The following is a 23,954-nucleotide window of genomic DNA, read 5'->3' as shown; positions in this document are numbered from 1 at the left end:
TCCCCCAGACTGCCCCTTTTTATGATTCAAATTTGCAATCTGGAAACATGGTTTTGAGAGTTTAAGCATCATTTGTTATTTTCAGCACTTTCTCTTGCCTTTTAAGTTACTTTGCATGGAAATCATTTGTAGCACAGCCGAGGAATAAAACCAATTTTATTTGGTGTGCGAGGAATACTAAGATCAGATTTTCCACTGCATAGGGAATTATTGACCATTTTAGCAAGCATATACTAACACAATGAATAGATATCAAAGGCCATCTTGTCTAGAAGCAACATAAATCTTTGGAGTGTTCACTCCATTCATATGACAGGTGTAAATACTAAAGATCCTGGCCAAAAAAAAAAAAAATGAGCCTGATGCAAATGTTCAGGATGACAGTCTAATTCTGTACTCAGAGAGTGCTGCACTGTCAGAGTGAATCAGTATGAATTTCAGATGAGAAGCTGTCCTTGATTATTCTCTTTCTGGATGTGGACATATGAGATACCATATTATTAGTTTGAAGAAAAACTTATTTCAAGGGTCTTGGTGAACATTTAATCCTCAACCAACAGAGGTATTTTTTAATATGAAAAATAGTTATTTTAATTTTTTTTCCAGCATGGAAACAGGCATATGGCCTAATTGGTCTATGCCAACCATGGTGCCTACAAAGCTAATTCTATTTGACCACATTAGTTCTGAATCCCTCAAGATCCCACCTATCCATGTACTTATCCAAATGTCTTTAAAATATTTAAGAGATTAGCTTTATTTGTCACACGTACATCTAAACATCAGAATATACAGTGGAATGCGTAGTTTGTCTTGATGACCAGCACAGTCTGGGGTTATGCTAGGGACAGTCCACAAGTGTTACTATGCTTCCAGTCCCAGTGCATCATGCCCACAGCCTACTAACCCTAACCCGTACATCTTTAGAATGTGGAAACAAACTGGAGCACCAGAGGAAACCTACACAGTCATGGGGAGAACATGCAAAGTGGTGGGAAGTGAACCATGATCTTCCAGGTGGTGCTGTTAAGGGTTACACTATCATGCTGAACTATTAATGAATCTGCATCAATAAGGTTGTCGTAGATTACAATGGAACATCGATAGGATGCAGAGCTGGGCAGAGAAGTGGCAGGGAGTTCAATCCGCAAAAGTGTGAAGTGATACTCTTTGGAAGGTTGAACTTGAGGCAGAGTACAGAGTTAGTGGCATGATTATTACCATTGTGGAGAAACAGCGGGATCTTAAGGTCTACATTCATAAGTCCCTCAAAGTTGCCATGGAAATTAATACAGTGGTTAAGGATGTGTCTGGTGTATTAGCCTTCATTAGTTGAGGCAATGTTGCAGCTCTGTAAAACTCTGGTTAGGTGAAACTTGGAGTCTGTGTTCAGTCTGGTCATCTTATTATGGGAAGGATGTAGGGGAGGGGGAGAGGGAGGGGGAAGAGGGGGAGGGATTGGTTTACCAACCCGATGCCTAGATTAGAGAGCATGTCTTGAGTGACCATTGGCTTTTCTGTTTGGAGCAAATGGGGATGATATGTAGCTTGATAGAGGTGTATAAGAACAGAAATGGCAAATAATATAAGAGGGCATAATTTTAAGGTGACTGGAGAAAAGTATAGGGGGGGGGGGGAATGTCAGAGTTAGATTATTTGTACAGAGAGTGGTAGATGGGCGGAATACACTGCCGGAGTGGTGTTAGAGGCAGATACATTGGAAACATTTAAGAGACTCATAGATAGGCATAAGGATGAAAGAAAAAAAATGGATGGCTATAGTATATGGGAGGGAAAAAGTTAGAATGATCTTGGAGTAGGTTAAATGGCAGGCTGAAGGGCCTGCACTCAGCTGTAGTGTTCTGTGTTCAACCACTTCCTCTGGCAGCTCACTCCATAGACTCACCACCCTCTGTGTTGTTCCTCACACACCTTTTTAGGTCTCACTTCTCACTTCAAATCTATGCTTTCTAATTTTTAGTTCCCCTTCTCTGGGAAAATGACTCCATGTGAATCATATGTAGATTATCGACAGTAAAAAAAGAGCAACATCCATTCATTTTCTTTTCTTTTTCATTTGAAGGAGGTTGCTGTACATAAATTGGTTACTGTGATTTTTAAATTACACCAGAATACTCTCTTCAAGAGTACTTAATCATCTGCACGGGTTGTGAAAGTTGCTATAGAAATTCAAATCTTCCTTTTCAACAATTTGAAAAAATAGAATTAAATAGTGCATGATCTGTCATTGTGACTTAGAATTGACTTAACTATTTAATAGCATGCAGGAATAAGAATCCAATATTGACTTGGTTAGATATCAGCTTATAGTTTTATGATCTGAGACTTTTTTGACATCTGATGTCTAATATTTGGATGAATAAAGTCCAATTCTTTGAAAACTGATCAGCTTAGAAAAGTGTCAGCTTGTGATGTGCTCAAGAAATATAATTTTTCAGCAACTGTTCCTTAGCATCATGAGATTTTGTATTGGGGCTTGTTGTTAGAGTGATTGTAGAGCATACAATTAATCTCCAACAGTCAGAGATGTGTAATCAATTACACCGTTGACAGGCTACAACTCGAGAGAAAATATACTCCATTGAAGGAAAATGCAAAAGAACAGATGATTTCAACATATTATTTTACTTCCTCTCATCTTTTACCCCTTGAAGACATTTCTGTGATTTTGTTTTCTGTCAAAATTCTAATTTTTTTTGAGAACACATTCAACCACATTTATCAAATCCTTTGAGCTCTTGGCAAGATATTAGAATTACAAAAGTGAAAGAACTGAAATGGAACTAGAAAATACTGGAAATACACAGCAGGTCAAACAGCAGGCATGAAGAGAAAAAGAGAGTCAATATTTCAGAGTGTCAAAATTGTATCAGAACTGGGAAATGTTTAAGAGATCTGAAAAGAGAAACATAGCTCATGTTAAAGATTCTTTATTATCATTTTGTTTCTCTTTCCACAGTTGTACCTGACCTGCTTGCGTGTTGCCAGAATTTTCTGTCTTTATTTCAGATTACAACCATTTGCAGTGTCTGTATTTTTTTTTTGATTTTTAATGTTAGAGATACACTGGTTTTAGAGGAAATAGAAATGAAGAAAGGGAGAATAAAACAAAGAAATTCTGAAAATACTCAGCAAGTAAGGCAGCAAGGCAGCATTTATGAAGAGAAAAAGAATGAATGTTCCATGAACACCAACTTATTTATTTATTTATTTGCTTATTGAGATACAGTGCAGAATATTCTATCTGGCCCTTCAAGTTGTGCTGCCTAGCAACCTCCCTGATTATCTTTGCCAAATCATGGAACAACTTACAATGACCTGTTAACCTACTAACTGCTACGTCTTTGGACTGTGGAAGGAAACTGGAGCACTCAGAGGAAACCCACACAGTCATGGGGAGAATATGCAAACTCCTTAAAAGCAGCAGTGGAAATTGAACCATTACGTTACCTTGGAAACCATCCTTGGAAACAGCAAGAGAACAACGTAGGAAATCTGAAAATAAAAACAGAAAGTGCTGGAAACAATCAGCTGGTCAGGCGGCACTTGTGTTCTTGTTTCATGTTCGGAACTGGAGATTGGTACTTTTTAGGAAGCACAGAAACAGGGAAAGATGAGAGGGAAGAAAAGTGTAGCTCACCTTGGGTGAGCAAGCCTATTAGATGCAAAACTGGCTAGGCAGTATGATCTAGTGGCTGGTAAGTGAAGGCTACTTTTCATATTGGAGGCCTGTGATCAATAGGGATCAGTTCTGCATCTACTGCTCTATGTCATCTATACTAAGGATTTGGATGAGAGTAGAAGTTAGTAAATCAGTTTATTATTTTCACATGTATCAAACTAAAGCAAAAATCTTTGGTTTGTATGCCATCCATACAGATAATTTCATCACAAAGCATTGAGGTGGTACACGGTTAGTACTTTTGGGAATGACAGCAAAATTATGGCGGACAGTGGACAGTGAAGAAGGTAATTTAACATTTAGAACAACTGGGAAGTGGGCCAAAGACAGACAGATAGAATTTAACTTGGACAAGCACAAAGTGTTGCAATTTAGAAAATTAAACCAGGGTAAGACTTGAAGGTAAGATGGCATGGCTCTGAAGAATACTGTAGAATAGAGAGACATAGTGTTACAAGTACACAGATCCCTGCAAGTGATGACACAGAGTGGAGAAGAAGTTATTTGGCATGCTTGCCTTTATTGGTCCAGGGTTTGAGTACAAGATTTGGAATGCTATGCTACAGCTGCAACACACCAGGAGTATTGTATGCTGTTCTGTCACTATGCCATAGAACAGATGTCATTAGGAGCTTAGGAGACTGGAACTGACTTTATAGAGATTTATAAAATCATGAGTAGCATAGACAGGGTGAAGAGTCAGTAATTTACGTGGTAGGTGAATCTCTATTTCTCACTGCTGCCATTGGGAAGAAGATACAGGAGCCTTACTTCCTACACCACCAGGTTCAAGAACAGTTTATTACCCTTCAACCATCAGGGTCCTGAACCAGCCTGGATAACTTCCCTCACCTCAACTCTGAACTGATTTAACAACCTATGGATTCACTTTTAAGAACTCCACAACTCATTTTCTCAGTATGTACGTATGTACAGTATTTATTTATTTGTTATTTTGTATTTGCAGTTTGTCTTCTTTTGCACATTAGTTGCTTGTGAGTCTTTATGTGTAGTGTTCCATTAATTTATTGTATTTCTTTGTTCTATTGTGTATGGCAGCAAGAAAATGAATCTCTGTATTATTTGGTGACATATTCATACTTCAATGATAAATTTATTTTGAACTTTTTGAACTTTGAATCCAAGCGATTCGGCATTAATTTAAAGTAAAGAGAAGAAAAGTTAAAAGGTACCTGAGGGGTAATTTTTTTCACACATATGTGGAATGAGCTGCCAGTGGAAATGATAAGGCCAATTACAATGACAATGTTTAAACAAGGTTCATGGAAGAACAGTTTACAAAGATATGAACCAAATGCTGGCAAGTGAGACTAGCTCAGGTTGGCAACTTGGTCAGTAGAGACATGTTGACTTGTTTCAGTGTAAACTAACTCTACCACTATGAGGAAGTCAGGAGAGAGTTAATGACAAAGGATGACGAGGCAGTGTAAAGCAATAGAGAGATTTTTGGATACTAAAAGAACCAAATAACATGTTAGTGCAGGAAGTGGCATTGAGGGGGAAAGTCAGCCATGATCTTATTAAACTGAGGAGCTGAAACAAAGTAAAACCATTCTGTTTATTTGTAGTTCAAATACAGATACAGAGGTAATGACCTAAGTTTTTTAAATTATATTTTGGATTAAGTTATAAAGTTCAAAATGAAAATATTAAACACTGACCTTTTATTTTCAAATAAGCCTCATTGTCCAAAAAGTTAAGTCCAGTATAATCCCTGGATAGGGTTCTGGTGGGGATGCAATAATTTGATGAGCTTCTATCATCTTTATTAGATGATTTTGAACTTATTGAATGATTTAGGAGCTACTCTAATTCAGTCCCATTCCCTGGCTTCTGGATTCTGCAATAGGAGTCAGGTGCGAGTTAATGTCTTCTGAGGAAAACTATCTCCCTGTTCCTGTGGTTGCATTATTTATGTGACTGGTCCTTTTGAAATTCTGGTCAGTAGGATTCTCTATCACGTTGTTCTGAGAGGTGTAAGAAGGAAGAGTGGATGACCAACTGATTTATTTACTTACTTATTGAGATGCAGCACAGAATAGGTCCTTCGAGCCGAGCCTCCCAGCAATCCAGCCATTTCATCTGAGCCTAATCATGAAACAATTTCCCATGACCAATTCGGTACATCTCTGAACTGTGGGAGGAAACCGGAGCACCCAGAGGAAACCCTCGCAGTCACATGAAGAACACACAAACTCCTTACAGGCAGCAGTGAGAATTGGATATAGGTTGCCCGTACTGTAAAGGGGGAGACCTCATCGAAACCTATCGAATGGTGAAAGCCCTTCATAGAGTGGATGTGGAGAGGGTGGTGGGAGAGTGTAAGACCAGAAGGCACAGCCTCAGAATAGAGGAGCATTGCTTTAGAACGGAGGTGAAGAGGAGGTCCTTTAGCCAGTGAGTGGTGAATCTGTGAAATTCATTGCTACAGGCAGCTGCGGAGGGCCAAGCCTGCATGTATATTCAAGGCAGAGATTGACAGATTCTTAGTTGGTCAGGGCATGAAGGGATATGGGGTTGGAGGGGTGGGGAAGGCAGGAAATTGGGGCTGAGAGGAAAAATAGATCAGCCATGATGAAGTGGTAGAGCGGACTCAGTGGGCCAAATGACCTAATTCTGCTCCTATATCTTATGGACTTATGGTTAAGCCAGCCACTACGTCACCATGCTGCCGTGCTTCTCACGTGCTCGAATAGGAAGGTACAAATCATGAGGGAATAACTTTGAGTTGAGCAATTTTATTTCATGTATACTGTTTTCATTTTTATGACTGTTTCTGTATCAAATTTTCCAGCGCCTGCAGTGATTTGCTCATGTACAAGTGAAAACATTGTGCCTGTCCCATCCACTGCTTGAGAAATGAGAGGTCAGGTGGGGAAAAAGAAACACCTGCTATTCCTCTGCCTTCCTGAATTAACAATGCTGTTTTAACATAAAGCTCTCCTACTCTGAATATATTTTCAAATGAAAACAGTAAAGGCTATGCTTTGCAGGTTTTGCTAATGATAGAAATGACATTTAACAAAGCTGCCTAAGGCACACCAGTCCAATAAAGTGCATTCATTAAAGGTTTACTTTTCAAAGGATATCTCTTTATTATCAGACTTGGACTTCTCACATTACTATCACAGAAATACAATATGTTGTAGTGTGGTGCATGAAAACCTTTCACTCGGGTGGCTGCCATTTTGCTCAATGAGACAGGAAGAGCTTTCAGTGCATCTGGTGCATGAGTTATTTATGATTTTAAGTTTTCTATCCCCATTATTAATATTGATGTTGCATTCCTGGATCCAGAGGTGAATATAAATGTTGCCTGAAGCAAACACGAGAACTTAATTGAAAAATTGCAAGTCCGTGGTTTCAACCGTATTTGCTTCCCCCACCCCCCCCCTCCCCCACCCCTCCCCAAACTGGCATAGCAACAGTAGGCAACTGAGAGAGATTCCACACCAATTTAACCTTAATAATGCTGGCAACAGAAAATGCAATGAAGAATTTTGCCATTCTAGCAATGGATGAATTAATTATTTTTAACAGGACTATTAAGCCCTTTAATACAGCAGAAATTATACACAACAGGTATTTAATTATCCCAGCCCTACAAAATCTATCCCTGAATTCCAAGGAGGAGCCAAAGTCGACACCATTTTACAACTGGTAAAGATCAGGTCATGTTATCTCAAAACATTTTTTTTAAGTTCCAGATATAGTTCATTCAAAACTAGTACCATGCTAATTATTCAAGGAATTATAATCTCACCATTTTGCAGCTTCAGACTGTAATGGCTTCTACAGTTAGTACTCGGTGGGCTTCACTAGTGGTGTACAATGATGTGCCTGTGAATCTTTGCTATTTATTTTAAGTAATTCCCTCTATTAATCATTTGCTACTCAGCCAGTAGACAACTGTGATCATATTTATTCACATATATTAGTAATTTGTGTACCTAAATTTAGTCCGAGTTATAAACTTTAAGTGCCTAATGAATTATAATTCTCTGAGATGTACTTTATTGGACTAGTCTGCCTTAGGCTGGTTTGCTAAATGTCAACTCATTATGGTCTGGCTTCTTCCTTGATGACTTGAGACGAAGGGTTAATTCACTAACTCAGTTTAATATCAACTTAATTGAGTGCCAGTAATTTCTTTTTGATTGGACCCAGAAGGTGGTCCAGTGAAGATACTCAGGGACCAATTCTTCCTAGTCCATATGGAAAATAAAGTAGCGAGCTCTTCTATAGTGAGGCTGTGAGGAAAGTGTATAGTAGTGCTCTATATTTAAACCCAACTTTCTCACATGGTGCTTGGACAATATAACTACTTGTCAAGCATCGTGCAAGAAAGCAGCCTAGAACTGGATACAACAGTTCCCCGCACAGCTTTTGAGCTTCTTTTAGTGATGTGAGTCAAATCTGGCAAACATTCCTCCGTGACACAAGGTTAGAGCAAGGAAAGGAACCTATGTCACTGGGCTTTCCTCAAACCTAGTGTTTCTTCTTGAGTCCACCCAGAAATGTGTTCTAGTGCATGCATGCTGAAATGCTGATGTGTATGTCCCCACATGTGTATGTTCCTTCATGTCCATGTAGCAGACATCTTGAACCAGTCTAAAAAAATATTCAATACTGATGACTTCAAAGGTCCAACAGAGAAAGCTCCACTTGGAGACAACCTGACAACTCCCAATCAATAGGAGTATCAGAGAGTCCACAGAGTCTAAAAAACCTTGAATGACCCTGATTATCACCTTTGAAGTGTTTCTTCAATCTCGTTAACTGTAAATAGAATGTGTTTTCGATTGGAAACTCCAGTCAATTAAGCAGACCTGTGAGCTCTTGAATGCTGAGGTCTAACAGGAAGCCAATGACTGAAAGATCTGATGGAGGGTAAGAGTATAGGAGGTCCTGAAACTTGATATACTGATTGCTCAATAGTGTTGTGACCATCACACAGGGGTTAACTTTGCTGAGAACCAAGAATGGAGGAGAGTTTTTCAAGGACTGAGAGGCAGTCAGAAAGTGCTGGAAGAAATTCTTTAATGAATTTCTCAAGCATTATCCTACCCTGACCCAAGTGTCCTTGACTCCATCTCACAGAAAACCATCCACCCCAGCCTTGCCACTAGGATAAGTTGACAGTAAGTTGAAAATCCACCACATCAGCTGAAAATCTACAAGGCTTAGTAGGCAATGGCATTCCTGTTTGAGCCCAAAAATATAGCCAAGAGGAACTTTAGTCATAACTATGTATAACTATGAGCTTATCTCTTAAGGCAGGAAAAGGGGGAACATGCTACACATGCCATAATTGCGACCATTATCAGGAAATTCAACTTTGGTAACTTCAAAGGAGTTCCCCTGTTGCCAGCTACTAGTAAAGCTATTGCCAGATTTTACCTTAACTCTGAGTAGCTGAAGAACTGCTTCCTGAACTGCAGCAAGAATTCCATCCCTCTCGATTTGAGGCACAATGGACATGAACTTCACCAGGCAATCATTTCAAAGGAAATGCAGTGAGCAGCACCAACATGGCCTTCTTAGAACTTACAATAGGTAACCAAACAAAGGTCCTGTTGGAAATGTGGATGTCCCTATATTGGATCAGAAACTGCTAAAAGAAAAGTACTCAGGAAAACACAGCGGCTATACAAATTAAAAAGAAACTGTTATATTAAAGTTGTGTGTACAAGCAGAGAGCATTATTTTTAAACAAGAGATTCAGCAGATCCTGGAAATCTTGATCAACACACACAAAATACTAGAGGAATTCAGCGAGTCAGGCAGCATCAATGATGAGCAGTCGATACTTCCAGCCAAGATCCTCGATCAGGATAGTGTTTTTTAAAGGTTTTACATCTCCACATTTTGAATATATGTATTGCTCTTGCTGAGTGTGAAGTAGGAAGTACACAATTCAGCAATAGGCTGAACTCCACTCAGTTGAAAACGGGAATTGGTATATACAGTAGCTTCAAAACTCCAAATGGTTTATTTGGGCAGCACTCACAGATACAATTGAATGGGAATAAAAAGACAATAACTTTGATGGTGCAAACTAAAGAAAGGTAACACAGGATTGTGATTATGTACTTCAGACTCACTGGAAAACTCTACTACAAACAAAATGGTTGCTCTCCTGACATGGTCCAACTGAATTTCAAAATAGATGTCAGGAGGGCTATATTTCAAAATAAAAGCCTGAACACTTGCCACCTGACATCTATCATTGAACACGTTACAATGTTCAGTCATAGTTTTTCAGAAAAAAAGCAATCTCAGACACAGGCCTAAAGAACTTTTCACTACCATCAACTGTTCTTAGCCTATTTGACCAGCTGTTGTTTTACTGTACTGCTCTCCTTGGGTGCGAAGGAGGAAATACACAATTCAGCAGTAAGCCAAACCTCTACTCAATTGAACATGGGAGTTAGGATATAATGTCAATACTTCAGGTACTTTTTTTGGGCAACACTCATATTTACAATTGAATTGGAATAAAATGAAGATTACTTCGATGGCACAAATGGAAGAATGGTAACATGGGACTGTTACACTGTACGTACTTAAGTCTGACTGAAAAACTCTACTGCAAACAAAATGGTTGCCCTCCTGACATGGTTTGACTGTTGCAAAATTAAAGTTGGCAGTGTTATATTTCAAAGTTAAAGCCTGGACAATATGTGATTCCTTTGAAACTCCTTTTGCAGCTTGGATCTCACTGAAGTTGAATCTACTACATTGTAACTACTGAGATTGTGTTTGACCACGTGGAATGAAGGGTCATGGAGCTATAGTGCAAGGAAGTCAGCCCTTTGCCCTAACCAGTCCATGCCGACTGTAATGTAATTCAGAAAATATCACTCTTAAAAGCATAGTGTTAAACAGCTTAAACAGATACCATGTTAGAGAACATAATTTCAGTTCTTTTTTTGGTACTGAGTTGTTACCCTAAAGGTGAGTTTGTCAGCAAGGATAACCTGCTCAGTCATTATCAGATATTGGTAGATGGATTATTGAGTTAGAAGCTGCAGTGAGGAGAGGCTCTACAAGTCATGACTTAGTGAATCATTACCAAACTGATTGTTGGGGTAGTCATTTTAGGAACAGCTTCTTCCCCCCCCCCCCTCCATCAGATTTCTGAACAGACAATGAACCAATCCACTAATCTTCTGCACTAATTATTTAAATAGAAGTTATCTAATTCTTACTATAATCTATAGTATTTTTATGTATTTCACTGTACTGCTGTCACTAAACAACAGTTTTCATGTCATATGTCAGTATTAATAAACCTGAAACTTGAGTCTGAATCGACATAAAGTTCAGTTCATAGCATGGCGAGGTAGAAAAATGTTGGCTGTTATATTGGCTATTTCATTGAATGTCTGAACTTTGAGTAAAACTATTTTCCACAAAATAAGGAATCCTTTTTTACATAATTTACTGGAGATTCAGAGTGAAGATTTCTTCCCAGTTGATGGTAATTCAATCATTGTCCTTTTGTAAGCACAATTAAGCAGGGGGACAACAGACCTTCAAAATCCCAATGCTGTCTTGAAAAATTCCTCCAAATCTCCTGGCAGGATAATTGAATTAACATCTATTCCTTCTCCCAGGCTACTGTCCCACCTTCAAAGTTGTAGATACTTCAAAGTTGGCTCTGTTGGACAGGTGGCACCATTTACATGCCAAATATTAGCCTTCCAAAGCAGGCACACTACTCATGGCAAGACAATACCACGTTGTAAGAAGAAAAGGATCTTCTCAAAATGCGAAACGTTTCCACCTATTCATGGGAATCCCTTGTTTATGACTGAATTAAAAAAAAAGATACAGTAATTGGGTTGCCATTGGGAACTTTGGTTCCCTGTGCCAGAGCACATCAAAATCCGGCAGAAGTGGCAGAAGGAGTGCTCCACCTCCCACTCTACACATCCATCTTCCCAGTGTCAGAGAAAATGGCTCCCCCCTTGGCCTCATCCCCTTGCTCAGAGCCCATGAAGCTAAACTGGTGACACGCTAACCCCACCCTCAAGAAGTGCTGAACAGAAGAAAAGGAAATTGTGGGTAACCCCTTTGATACCATGCGATATTTTGTATTCACCCAAGAGGACAAGCAGTTTAACATCTCTCCTAAAAAATTGGCTCAACCATGCATTCATCGGTCCCTGATGACACAATGGAGCATTAGTATTAAATTTTGTGCTCAAGTAAACCCAGGGAGTTTTACCTCACAACTCGTAACAGAGGTGACAGTTTCCCATTGCTGCAGTTCAATATTATACTTGAATTAATAGATTAAAATGATATATGTTCTGAAACTAATATCCTGTATAATTAGTCAATATGGATAGCAATCTACCTGCCTTAAGAACTAATCTGAAAGTATTTTGAATGGAACTGTCAGCACTATAATAAATCTTCATATACCTTTAGGTTGGAGGATGTGGTTTGCGCTTAATTCCCATACTGAGATGATCAAATTCTGAGTCAAGCAAAACAAAAAGGCAGTTGAACAGAAATTGTTGATTTGGATACAATGAATGCACCTGTATCTTATTCTGTTTCTGACTGTCACTTTGTCTATTTTTAAATTATGTTTTGTAAGATATTGCATGAGTTAACGGAGGAGATTGTAGTCTGTTGTTCATTTTCTGTTAAGCGTGCATCATGGTCACCTTCTAGTTCTCAGGTGTTATATATTCACATTGAAACAAGATAAGAAAATGGTGGGAAAAAGGGCCCTCCCAATTAGCTCCTTTTTTTTACAGATGAAATGTTATCCCCACTGCAGACTTCCTTAAGAACAGCTGCATTGGGAGGAGATGGTCATCCACTTTGGATTTGCTGTTACGGTGTGGAGAAGGATGTAAGGGTTGGTGCCTCGGTTCATCCCAAGCAACTGCATAACACAGAACTCTCTGATCCACAGGCTGTTCCCAGAGAAGAGCACCAAGGTGAATATCAAGTGCTGCTGGATAATCATTAACTCAGTGGAAGAAACTCTTTGGTCTTTATGAAACATATCGTGTTTCCAACATGATGCGATATCCCTAAGGGAATGCTGCTTTCGGGAACATTCTAGGCTGTAGCAGTATGTGCAGAGTGATGAACTGAAGCTCGGTCCAGCCAACGCAGAGGCTTTGTGGGCAAGAACCACAGTCTAAGTTCCTTACGCTACTACACATTTTAGTTGGGGATGTCCCTTCAACATTGAAATGGTGTATTACCAGGGGAGTGGGGGGAGTAGGCTGGAGGAGGAGGTCGTACTTCAGTGGCAATAATGTTTAAAACAGTGTTAACATCTCTGAATATTGACCATATGAAACAAAGAATGTAAATAGTTCTTGCATCATTATTCTTTTGAACATCTATATTATGCAAAAAATATATATTTGAAATAAAGCTCTCTTAGCAGTTGTGAAGGAGTAAGGGAGTTTAGTATTGAGGGAGTTGGATTTCATCAGAATCATTGTCATGAAGAGTTGAATCTGAAGTATTAACTTGGGAAAACACTCAACAGTTCATCAGGGGCCCCATAGAGATGCAGAACTAACAAGATCAGTTTTAACTCTCAAGTGAGGTGGGTTTGGAATAAGTGGGAAATTAACATTTAAAATCCCATGCCTCCCTTCTGCTCATTCCTCTATTTTTAACACAGTTGTGCATAATTGACCCTCAGGAAAGATTTATCCTGAAAAGCTTTAATGGTTTTGGAACATACCCACTTTGGAGAGGTTTTCTAAAGCTCAGAAAATCCAACAGGTAAGAGGACAAATTCATAAGATTTTTCCTGTTACATGGGGCTAGACTCCAGAGGAACAGCATCTACTCCCTCTTGGCTTTCTCTAGCCTTATCTAGCAACTTCTCTTTCAAAGTCTGAGCTGAACACCCTACCTGCACTCTCTCTCCCAGCCTGCTTGCCATCTGCTCTTAGGATGCAGTCTTATGTCACAGGCTTTCCACCCAGCAGGAAGCAAGTTGGCTCTCTGGTGGAGCATTCATAGAAACAACTTAAAGGATTTCCTGCAGTAGAATCAATGGGTATCCAGAAAATCTATGGCCCCCAGTTACATATGTCATGTTTGTTTTCTATACAGAAGCCCGAATTAGTAGAGATTGTGTTCAGATCTCGCAATGGTGTCAGTGGAAGCAAAAGATCAGCTAATGATATAGATATATTTTTGAAAGAATAGTGATTAGAAATGATAACCACAAAAACATTAAAACCTAATTGTTTACTATTGTCCTTCAGAGGAGGCAAGCTATCATCTGTGTTTGACCTACATATGACTCAACAATGAACCCAAAACCTACACACACAATATGCAGGAGGAACTCATCAGGTCAGGCAGTATCTGTGGAAAAATATAATCAACCGATGATTCAGGCCAAGACCGTACTTTGTCCTGACCTACACCATATCAAGTTATTACCAGGTAACCAGGGTAATAATCCAAATCCATTCTCGAAACACCCAACAAACTTCTCAGTTCATGGTCAGTTAAGAATGGGTAACAAGAAAAGTTCTTGTTTAATAAAAACAAACCAATTCAAAGTCCTTTCAACTACTCCCTTGTGCAACCTTATAAATTTCATTGCATGATCATTCATTGAAAACCAATGACATTATGGCCAGGTGTATTTCTTTGTGAAAATAAGAGATCCCATTGGTTTTAAATCACATTTTAACATATTTTTTCTGTCCTCAATCATCTGTGCAAACATCTTTCAACTCCCCCTCCTCCAGGCATATGTAAAGCTCCAAAGACATTCACTTGTTTGCTTAGAAACCCAGCCAAATTTAGTTGTGTTGCATTGATCAAAATTCCTTGAGGAGCAATTGATCAAGTACTAGGATATAGGAACAGAGAGTATGATGTTATTGCTATGAAACTCTAACTCAATTCTAATACAATTGAGGAATGAATGGCATCATTGTAATACTTCAGAATTGAAGGATCCTCGCATGTTACAACATATTAGTTTACATTGCAGCGTTACCACTTCATTAGTTTTTTTAAAAAATACAATTTATAAAACTCAGCTGTGTGTTCCTGATCTTCATCCGCCTGCATGCTGTGTTGGCACCCTACAATTGTTTGCCATCAGTCAGAGAATCCTGCAGCTAAATTGACCAAGACAGACACGGTCAATGGAAGTGAAACAGTAAGCATGGTATTAGACTGGTCAGTGAAAGTGAATGGGAATCAGCCAACGGAACCAACAAATTGACCCAATAAATTGCAGACAGACAACACAGTCAATGAAATGTTGAACCAGAAAGAAAGTAAATGTAACATTGAAATAAGGAGGTGTGAACTCACAATCCTTCAACGGAGACAGTGAAGCTAACACCCAGCTGGAATAGATTGTATAAATCTTTTGGGAGATCACTGACATGAAGGCAGAAGGAAGTGAAAACTCTGGCCTGGAAAATTTCCAAATTCATGTCAAGATTCAAAGGGATTTCCACTGACTGTGGCACAGTTAGAACAAGTTAGGAGAAAACAAAAGAGTCATAAACATATTACTGTGATAGAAATATTACAACGACCTAAACAGTGGGCAGTTAATTCTGGAGAGGTCCAAGCTAATAAGAACTGTTCAAGGATAGACAGGGTATGTGTTAGGAAAAGTAATTGATGTGTGACTGAAAAACCAAGAATACCTAGTTAACACTAGCCCTTTACCCCCATGTATACTCAGTGGCCACTTTATTAGGTACCCCCTGTGCCTTTTGTCACCTTGAAACAGCCTGGCCATTCGCTTCTTCTTCTCTTTCCGGCAATTTAGACGTATCTACGCATATTACTGCCCTCCACAGGATGTATATTTAATTATAGAATTTCAAGAAGCTCAAATTCTCAAATATAAACTAGTCACACGTAGAAACAGAATAATAAACTCTTCAATCAGATGGTGGTCCTCTTGGTAGCCAAACAAAGATTTAATACAAAAACAAAATACATTTAAGTCATACATCCTCTTGAACAATATGCTTCTTTCAATTTTATATCAATTACAACTCAGCAAAACATACTGAACTGTCTCTGGACTACCACAGTCACATAATCCAGTGGGATGTTTTCCTATTATCCTTAAATAACCTAAGTCTTGTTAATTTCACCATATCCCTATGATTTAAAGAGTAACAGTCTGAGACCTTTTTAACTAGTGGGTGTCTAGAAAAGAAATGTCCTCCCTTTAACTAATTTTTCCAATCCTTCCACCACTTCTTCTCTATACCTTTTTTTAATCCTTCTTCTCAATTCTGCTCTGCCTAAGGGTATTATAATTCCTACTTGCCTGCTCTGTAAGGAAGACTTTGCAGTGCCATCCACAATTTTATTTCCCTCCACCCCAGCATGCCTAGGTATCCATGTAAATCTGACTTCACGACCCATCTTCCCTACTCTAAACAAAGCTAAGAGAATCTCAATAACGATGTCAGGACAAGTTTTCGATTTATTCCCTTTTATAGCCTCTAAGGCAGCAGCAGAATCTGAACATATGATAACCCTGCACGGTCAAGAGTCTTCTATCCACCATAAGGCCCAGAGGATTGCTAATAATTCTGTTGTAAAGACAGAAACACCATCTGAAACCCAGTGACCAATCTCAACTCCAAGTTGAGACAGGTACATCCCAAATCCTGCCTTACTGCTCTCTGGGTCCACTGAGACATCAGTAAAAATCTTCAGATAAGATCCCCTTTTATTATTTAAATTTTCATTTACAATCGACACTGTTGAAATTGCTCTGCTTTCTTGAAGCTGAAAAAGGAGGATTAGGTCTACTTCTGGTTCTGGCAAAAGACAAAAAGGAACAGGTGGCAAGCAAATTTGGTCAGCAATCTCTTCCTCAATCCATTTCAATTTCACAGCCCAGTTGTTAACCAAATCTGAAAATGGAGATCTTTTCATTTCACTTTGGTGCTCCAACATCTCCTGCAAAAGACATCTTGATGGACAGCTGTGATTGAAGCCACTTAGTTTCACCCAATACTGCAGGCCCAGCTTAACTCGTCTTAAATGTAGAGGCATTTCTCCCATCTCCACACAGGGGTTGATGTTGTTCTAAAAGCTCCACAACAGAGTCTAAGTGCTTTGGACCACACAGTGTCTAATTTTTCAAGCACTGCTGTAACAGCGGAACCATCAGCAATACAACCAATATCAACAACTGATCTAATCATAGCTATGTATATTAAGTACCTAGTTTCCCACCCTGCTCCCTAGTCACATCCAGCAATACTTCTCATAACTATAAAAACCATAGAACATTACAGCACAGTACAGGCCCTTCAGCCCTCCATGTTGTGCTGACCCATATAATCCTTAAAATAAGTAACATTTATCGCTTTCTCACACTTTCCAATTGTTTTATCTATATGAACACTCCAATTAAGTCTTTCAACAAACCAGACACCTAAAATGACTTTTTCTAATTGAGAATTATATAGACATAATTCACAATCAGTAATCTTTCTTCTAAAGCCAAAAATCATATATTTAGACTTAGAAGCAGTGAAATCCTGAAAACCCATTTATTTGCCCAGTTTTCAACTGAGCTTAAAGCCTTTTGTTCTTGCTTTAATATATACTTGACATTTCTTCCTCTTTTCACTGGTCATTCTCCTCTGTCATATCTCATTAATGAGGTGACTTTTCCCATGGAGTTGCTGCCACATGATTGGCTGATTAGATATTAGCATTAATAAGCAGGTGTACCTAAAAATGTGGCCATTGAGTGTATATAGCCATTGTCAATCAAATATCGGAGTTCATTTGCCACTTAAAATTCAAAGGGTAATCATTTTCACTAATTGTTAAAAACATGAAATAACAAGAAAACTATTAGCAGAATATTGGATGCACCTGTTCACTAATGAAAGGATTAAGCAAAGAATAAGTACTTTGTTGCCAACACTATGTAATAACATACTCTTGTTATTCCTTTAGAATATGTAAATAGTTATCATACTTAATTGAACTGGTAATTCAGTTTGATAACATATTCTTTAGAGTAGTTTGCAGATTTATCAAGAATCATTGGTGGTACTCAGAAGATTTTTCAGACTATTGTACTTGGATTGTTGACTTTGATGTCGGACAGGATCTTTGTTGAGATGTTTTATGGATATCTGTTCTAAGCACTGAGCACATATCATTGGCCTTGAAATCAGTCTCAAATCAATAAGTAAAATATGTGATAGAGCTAGGAATTTCCATTTCTATGAATAAATAAAAACTAGTAAAAGCTGTTATCAAAAATTAAATATTAATGCCCAATGGACTGGGAAGTTGTAGTGCAAGAGAAGCAGCAGAAATCTGTGACAAGGGACTAATTCCCAGTTAATGACACCACTGAGCCCCAGGAGTTTGTCCTTATGAGCTCACTATGTGGAAGAAGTATACCTCACAATTCCTAATCATTAATATAAGTCATCAGACAACCAAAATTCAGTAGCTCAGAGTTTTTTGATGTTCGCTAACTAGATGTGGGTAACAGTCAAAGAATAAACCTAGGAGCATGTGCCAAACTGAGGGATGCCTACAAAGCTCTAAAATCTAAACTTAGCATCTCTTGTTGATAGGCTGACTGATAATATACAGAGCTTCCCCATCTCCTGCAGCTGCTGAAACTCTGGAGTCCTGGTTGGGGTTGGAGCAAAGGACTGAGCTTGCTGTTGGGAGTTGTTCTCAGGCAGGAAGGTGGTGGGGGAGGGTGTAAAAAGCAATGGAGAAGATGGAGGTAGTGGACAGGAGGTGGTATTGGGTGAAAGGAAATGTATGGAGGAAGGCGAATGACAAGTTTTTTGGGAAACTGAGAATAGTTGTAAGTTTATCGTCCAGTGATGAAGGGAGTAAACAGGATTTAAATAAAAGAAGGACAGCAGAGTTTAAGGTTTTGCTGAGTTTTGAGTGTGGTCCTGTTTCTGATAGCAATCTAATTACACTAAATTAGGATTTGGAAAAAGCATTAAGAAATATTGTGGGTGCACAACCTTTAAGATATGGGGCATTAGTATTTTATATAGATAATAAGCAATATGAGAAAGCTTTGGGGTTAAAACCTGTGGGTGGAAGGAAGGTAACACCAAAGAATTATATTGAATGACAGTGGCTTTAGGGAGTAATCTCTGGAGAGCCTCTAGATATATCCATGGAGAAAGCTAAAAATAATTTAGTCATGAAAAAAGTTATGGATGCTAAACATTTAAAAGAATTTTATGATGAAGTAAGAATAGATAGCTTATTGTCTTGATTAAATTTGATGGAAAAAGTTTCCAAATAGAGTTAGTTTTGGTTATATGAGATATACGTTTCAAGTTTATGTGCCATCCCCTCTGAGGAGTTTTCAGTGACAGAAGTTTAGCCATGTAGCAGCTGCACATAAGAGTAAAATGCAATGTGGTGAATGTGGTGGAGAACATGATTATAACAATTGTGGAGAAGATATTAGGTTATGTAGCCATAACTGTGGAAACATAGGTCTGCTTATGCAGGGTGCCCTATATGCAAGAAAGCTGTGGAAGTGCAGTATGTTCAGGTAGAAGTAGGCATATCACATGCAGAGGCTCTGCAGAAAATACAGAGGACAGTGTCAATGGGATCTATTACTTCCTATAATGCAGAAGACAGGATGTAAAGTGCTTGATTGTATAGCAAGGCATTCGTCGATAGGTGATAAGCCAAAATTTGTCACTTTCATGGCAGATGTGGTAAATTGTGCTTACTTACTTACTGCCTGTTATATTGCTGGTGTTTAGAGCAGCAATAAAGCAATAAAAGTTAGAAAACTTTAGCACAAACTAAAAGTGGGACAGAAAAAATATTAAAAGCTGGAGAAAAAACATCTAGAGATAAAAGATATAACTCAAGAAGTTATTAATGATGGAAGAATAAATAATGTTCAGACTTCAAAGGAGAGTTGTTAATGTTTTTTCTAATCTTACAATGGAATGCTAGAAGCCTGTTAGTTAATGTTCAAGAATTTAAGAAATTCATTGAAGTTTCACAAAATAAACCTGATGTTATTCTGTATGTGTACAGGAAACTCAGTTGAAATCTTGTCTAAGGTTTATAATATAGGGTTATGTTAGAATCAGAATCAGGTTTATTATCACCAACATGTGACATGAAATTTGTTAACTTAGCAGGAGCATTCAATACAATACATAATCTAGCAGAGAGAAAAAAATAACAATAAATAAACAAGTAAATCAATTATGCATGTTGAACAGATCTTAAAAAAATGTGCAAAAAAAAGTGAGGTAGTGCCCAAAGATTCAATCGATGAATCGATGGCAGAGGGGAAGAAGCTGTTCCTGAATCACTGAGTGTGTGCCTTCAGGCTTCGGTACCTCCCACCTGATGGTAGCAGTGAGAAAAGGGCATGACTTGAGTGCTGAAGTTCCTTAATAATGGATGCTGCCTTTCTGAGACACCGTTCCCTGAAGATGTCCTGGGTACTTTGTAGGCTAGTACCCAAGATGGAGCTGACTAGATTTACAACCTTCTGCAGCTTCTTTCGGTTCTGTGCCTCCATACCAGACAGTGATGCAGCCCATTAGAATGGTCTCCATGGTACAACTGTAGATGTTTTTGAGTGTATTTGTTGACATGCCAAATCTCTTCAAACTCTTAATAAAGTATAGCTGCTGTCTTGCCTTCTTTATAACTACATCGATATATTGGGACCAGGTTAGATCCTCAGAGATCTTGACACCCAGGATCTTGAAGCTGCTCACTCTCCCACTTCTGATCCCTCTATGAGGATTGATATGTGCTCCTTTGTCCTACCCTTCCTGAAGTTCATAATCAGCTCTTTCATCCTACTGACATTGAGTGCCAGGTTGTTGCTGCGGCACCACTCCATGAGTTGGCATATCTCACTCCTGTAAGCCCTCTTGTCACTACCTAAAATTCTACCAACAATGGTTGTAGCACCAGTAAATTTATAGACGGTAATTGAGCTATGCCTATCTGCACAGTCGGGTATAGAGAGAGTAGAGCAGTGGGCTGAGCAATCACCCCTGAGGTACGCCAGTGTTGATCGTCAGCAAGGAGGATATGTTATTACCAATCCGCACAGACTGTGGTCAGGAAGTCGAGGATCCAATTGCAGAAGGGGGTACAGAGCCGAGGTTCTGCAGCTTCTCAATCAGGATTGTGGGAATGATGGTATTAAATGCTGAGCTATAGTCGATGAACAGCATCCTGAAGTAGGTGTTTGTGTTGTCCAGGTGGTCTAAAGCTGTGTGGAGAGCCATTGAGATTGTGTCTGCTGTTGACTTATTGTGGTGATAGGCAAACTGCAATGGGTCCAGATCCTTGCTGAGGATTTCTTCATTGTTGATGTGAGTGCTACTGGGCAATAGTCATTAAGGCAGTCCACATTATTCTTCTTAGGCACTGGTATAAAGGTTGCTTTTTTGAAGCAAATGGGAACTTCTGAAATGTCCTTGAATACTCCCGTTAGTTGGTTGTTGATATAAGACTCAATTGAAAAATTGGGTATTGGAGGAGGAGTGGCTACCTTTGTCAAAAATGGGAGGGCACAGGATTTTATGGAAATTTGAGTTGTTTATGTGTCAATTATAGATGAAATTTGGGAGGAGAATGGTAAAGTACAGATAATATTTTTTGTAATGCTTGTGAAAGGTTAAAACTTGATATATTGGAAAAAGTGGGTGGAAATGGGAAAAATAAAGTGATTTGGTGTGGGGATTTTAATGCTCATATTACTATATGGGGTTTAGTGACACAAATGTGAATGGGATGGTGGTAGAAGACATTCTGGAAGAAAAGTATTTGATGTGCTTGAATGATGGTAGGCTGACAAGGATAAATCTATTTTACAACACTACCTCTGCTGTAGATCTCACACTGGTATCTGAGATTATAGCAAGTGTGTGTAACTGGGAAGTGTATAATGATGTAACAGTGGGGAATGATCTGTAGAAGAAGAATAAATGGGTATCAGCGGAAAGGTTCTCATATCCCCAGACAGAATTTTAAAAAGGCAATTTGGGATGTATTTGATGATTGATGTGAAAGTAGATTTCCTGATCATTTGGTTCTCGAGGATATTGAGTTGAGTAATAATACCTTGTGCTTTATACTGTACTCATTAGGTAAGGAATCAATTCCCAGATCATTGGGAGATAATAAAAGGAGAACTGTTCCCTGGTGGACGGATAAAAGTAAAAGAATCGTGAAGGAGCAAAATAAATCTTTAAGGAAAGTTAGACAGTGTTCATACAATATAAAAGAACTCAAGCTATAGTTAGAAATGTAGAAGGGCAAAGAAAATGTATTACAGAATGTACTGTGATAGCATTGGGAAAGACATCCAGGTAGGGGGAGTTTGGGGTATGATGCAGCTAATGAGGGGGATTATTGACTCAATGTTAAGTTTGGAATCTGACATTCATAAGGCTCAAGTTAATAAAGAATCAGTGGTAGCAGTTTTCTTTGATGTCGAGAAAGTTTCTGATATGTTATGGACACAAGTGTTGTTGCTTAAAATGGAAAAGCTGGAAATGTTCAATTGGATTCAAGATTTTTTATGTGATAGGAAGCTTCAAGTTAGGGTGGGAACAACGTTCTCTAAGGAGTATTTGATAGAGAATGGAATTCTGCAAGGGAGTGTGTGTAGGGCACTCCTTTTTAAATTTTATATTAATATTTTCTGAAATGTTGGATAAGGTATTTCCAAATAGTAATATGCTGCTATTAATGGTGCAGTGTGGAAGAGAGCCAAGAATGTAGCTTATATACAGTAGTTAGGAAACAGCAGGCAGCTGAGAAGTAGAGGAATGGGGATGTCAGTGGGGGGGGGGGGGTTTAAATTTTCTGTTGTAAAGACTGAAGTTATTTGTTTTTCTAGAAGGAAGATTACACTCGCAATTGATCACAAATTATATAATAAATCTCTTAAACATGAGTCAATGTTTCTAGGTATGTGGATGGTCACAAGCCTAACATGAAAGGTGCATGTGAAAAAAATCTAGATTTTGTAGCCTGGGCAAAAATACAAATGCAGGACAACAATACTTCATCAGGTCTTTAATTCCTCTATCAGTTTCAGATGTTTTAATGCAGAAATAGGGTATCAAAATAAAAACAACACAATGAATTTAAAAACACAGCTCCTGCTGTTATGATCTCAATTTAATTTCAGTCCACGCCCTTATTACGAGTGCAGTTTGATAATAAATAAAACAAAATGCACAAAACCAATACGGTAGTGGCAATTCTAAAAAAAAACAATGCAAACAACATTAGAATCCCACCAACCCTGCACCTTATATACAACATCAAAAATATGAATAAATACATCTCATCTTAACTAAGAGGTATACTCAAGTTGGCACATACATGCTTAACTTCCAGGCTAGACCTGGAAATGAGTTCCCCTCGTTCATGCTATGCAAATAGAGATTAACACATTCATATTACTCTGTTACATTCACATTTGGTCATGAAACACTAAAGAAAGACAAAAACAAACTTGTTCAAAACTTTTATAATATATTCCCTTGGAGTTTAAAGACTAACCTACTAGGCCAATAAGGAACTTTGCACAACCAGCACCGATACCTCACTCGTGAAAATCTAAAGCATTCACATGTAAAACATGTCCAATCACCGATATTTGAGATTTGCAAACAAGTGTAAATTAATTTACATGGATATTATTCACCTTTCCTCACTAAACCTGGGAAAAGCACTCAAACATCGTTCTCTTTAGAACACAATAACTCTTCTTTCTACTTCACCCATGCAAAATGACATCACTGTTTTCTCTTAAAGGCACAGACAGCTATTTTAACATTACCAGGGTGAATACATAAGTGCACTTTAACAATAAAAAATGATATTCAATGATCACCTGGTTACATGGAGAAGTGTAAAAAAGCCCTTAATGCACTTAGGAGTCTAGTTGGGTGTGATTGGGGTGTGAGTAGGAGGCCATTTAACAAATGTAAATTGCTTTAATCAGATCTATTGTTGATGTGTTGCTTATGGGTCAGCCTCACCAGCAGTCTTAAAGCCCCTAGATAAAGTTTAAACTCAAGCATCAAGACTGTATTATGGTGCAACTAAATCACCCTCAATTTCAGCATTAATGGTGGAAGTGGGTGAATTGCCTTTACATCTACACAGGTTACACACAGTTAGTAATGGTCTACTTGGATAATGTAAGAGCACGTGT

At 38.5% G+C, this 23,954-nt stretch overlaps 1 long non-coding RNA gene across 1 annotated transcript in view; it reads left to right on the top strand.

Annotated features, from left to right (window-relative positions):
- The window catches only part of LOC132406982 (uncharacterized), a 143,607-nt gene extending 130,667 nt beyond the window's left edge, over positions 1-12,940 (top strand). The window contains exon 3 of the long non-coding RNA XR_009516325.1: positions 12,660-12,940. This is a non-coding gene — a long non-coding RNA (uncharacterized LOC132406982). The remainder of the gene's footprint in view (positions 1-12,659) is intronic.
- The last annotated feature ends 11,014 nt before the right edge of the window (positions 12,941-23,954 follow it).

Source organism: Hypanus sabinus, chromosome 17 (genome assembly GCF_030144855.1).
Source record: "Hypanus sabinus isolate sHypSab1 chromosome 17, sHypSab1.hap1, whole genome shotgun sequence".
NCBI classification, from domain to species: domain Eukaryota; kingdom Metazoa; phylum Chordata; class Chondrichthyes; order Myliobatiformes; family Dasyatidae; genus Hypanus; species Hypanus sabinus.
This window is presented reverse-complemented; position numbering and strand designations above follow the sequence as displayed.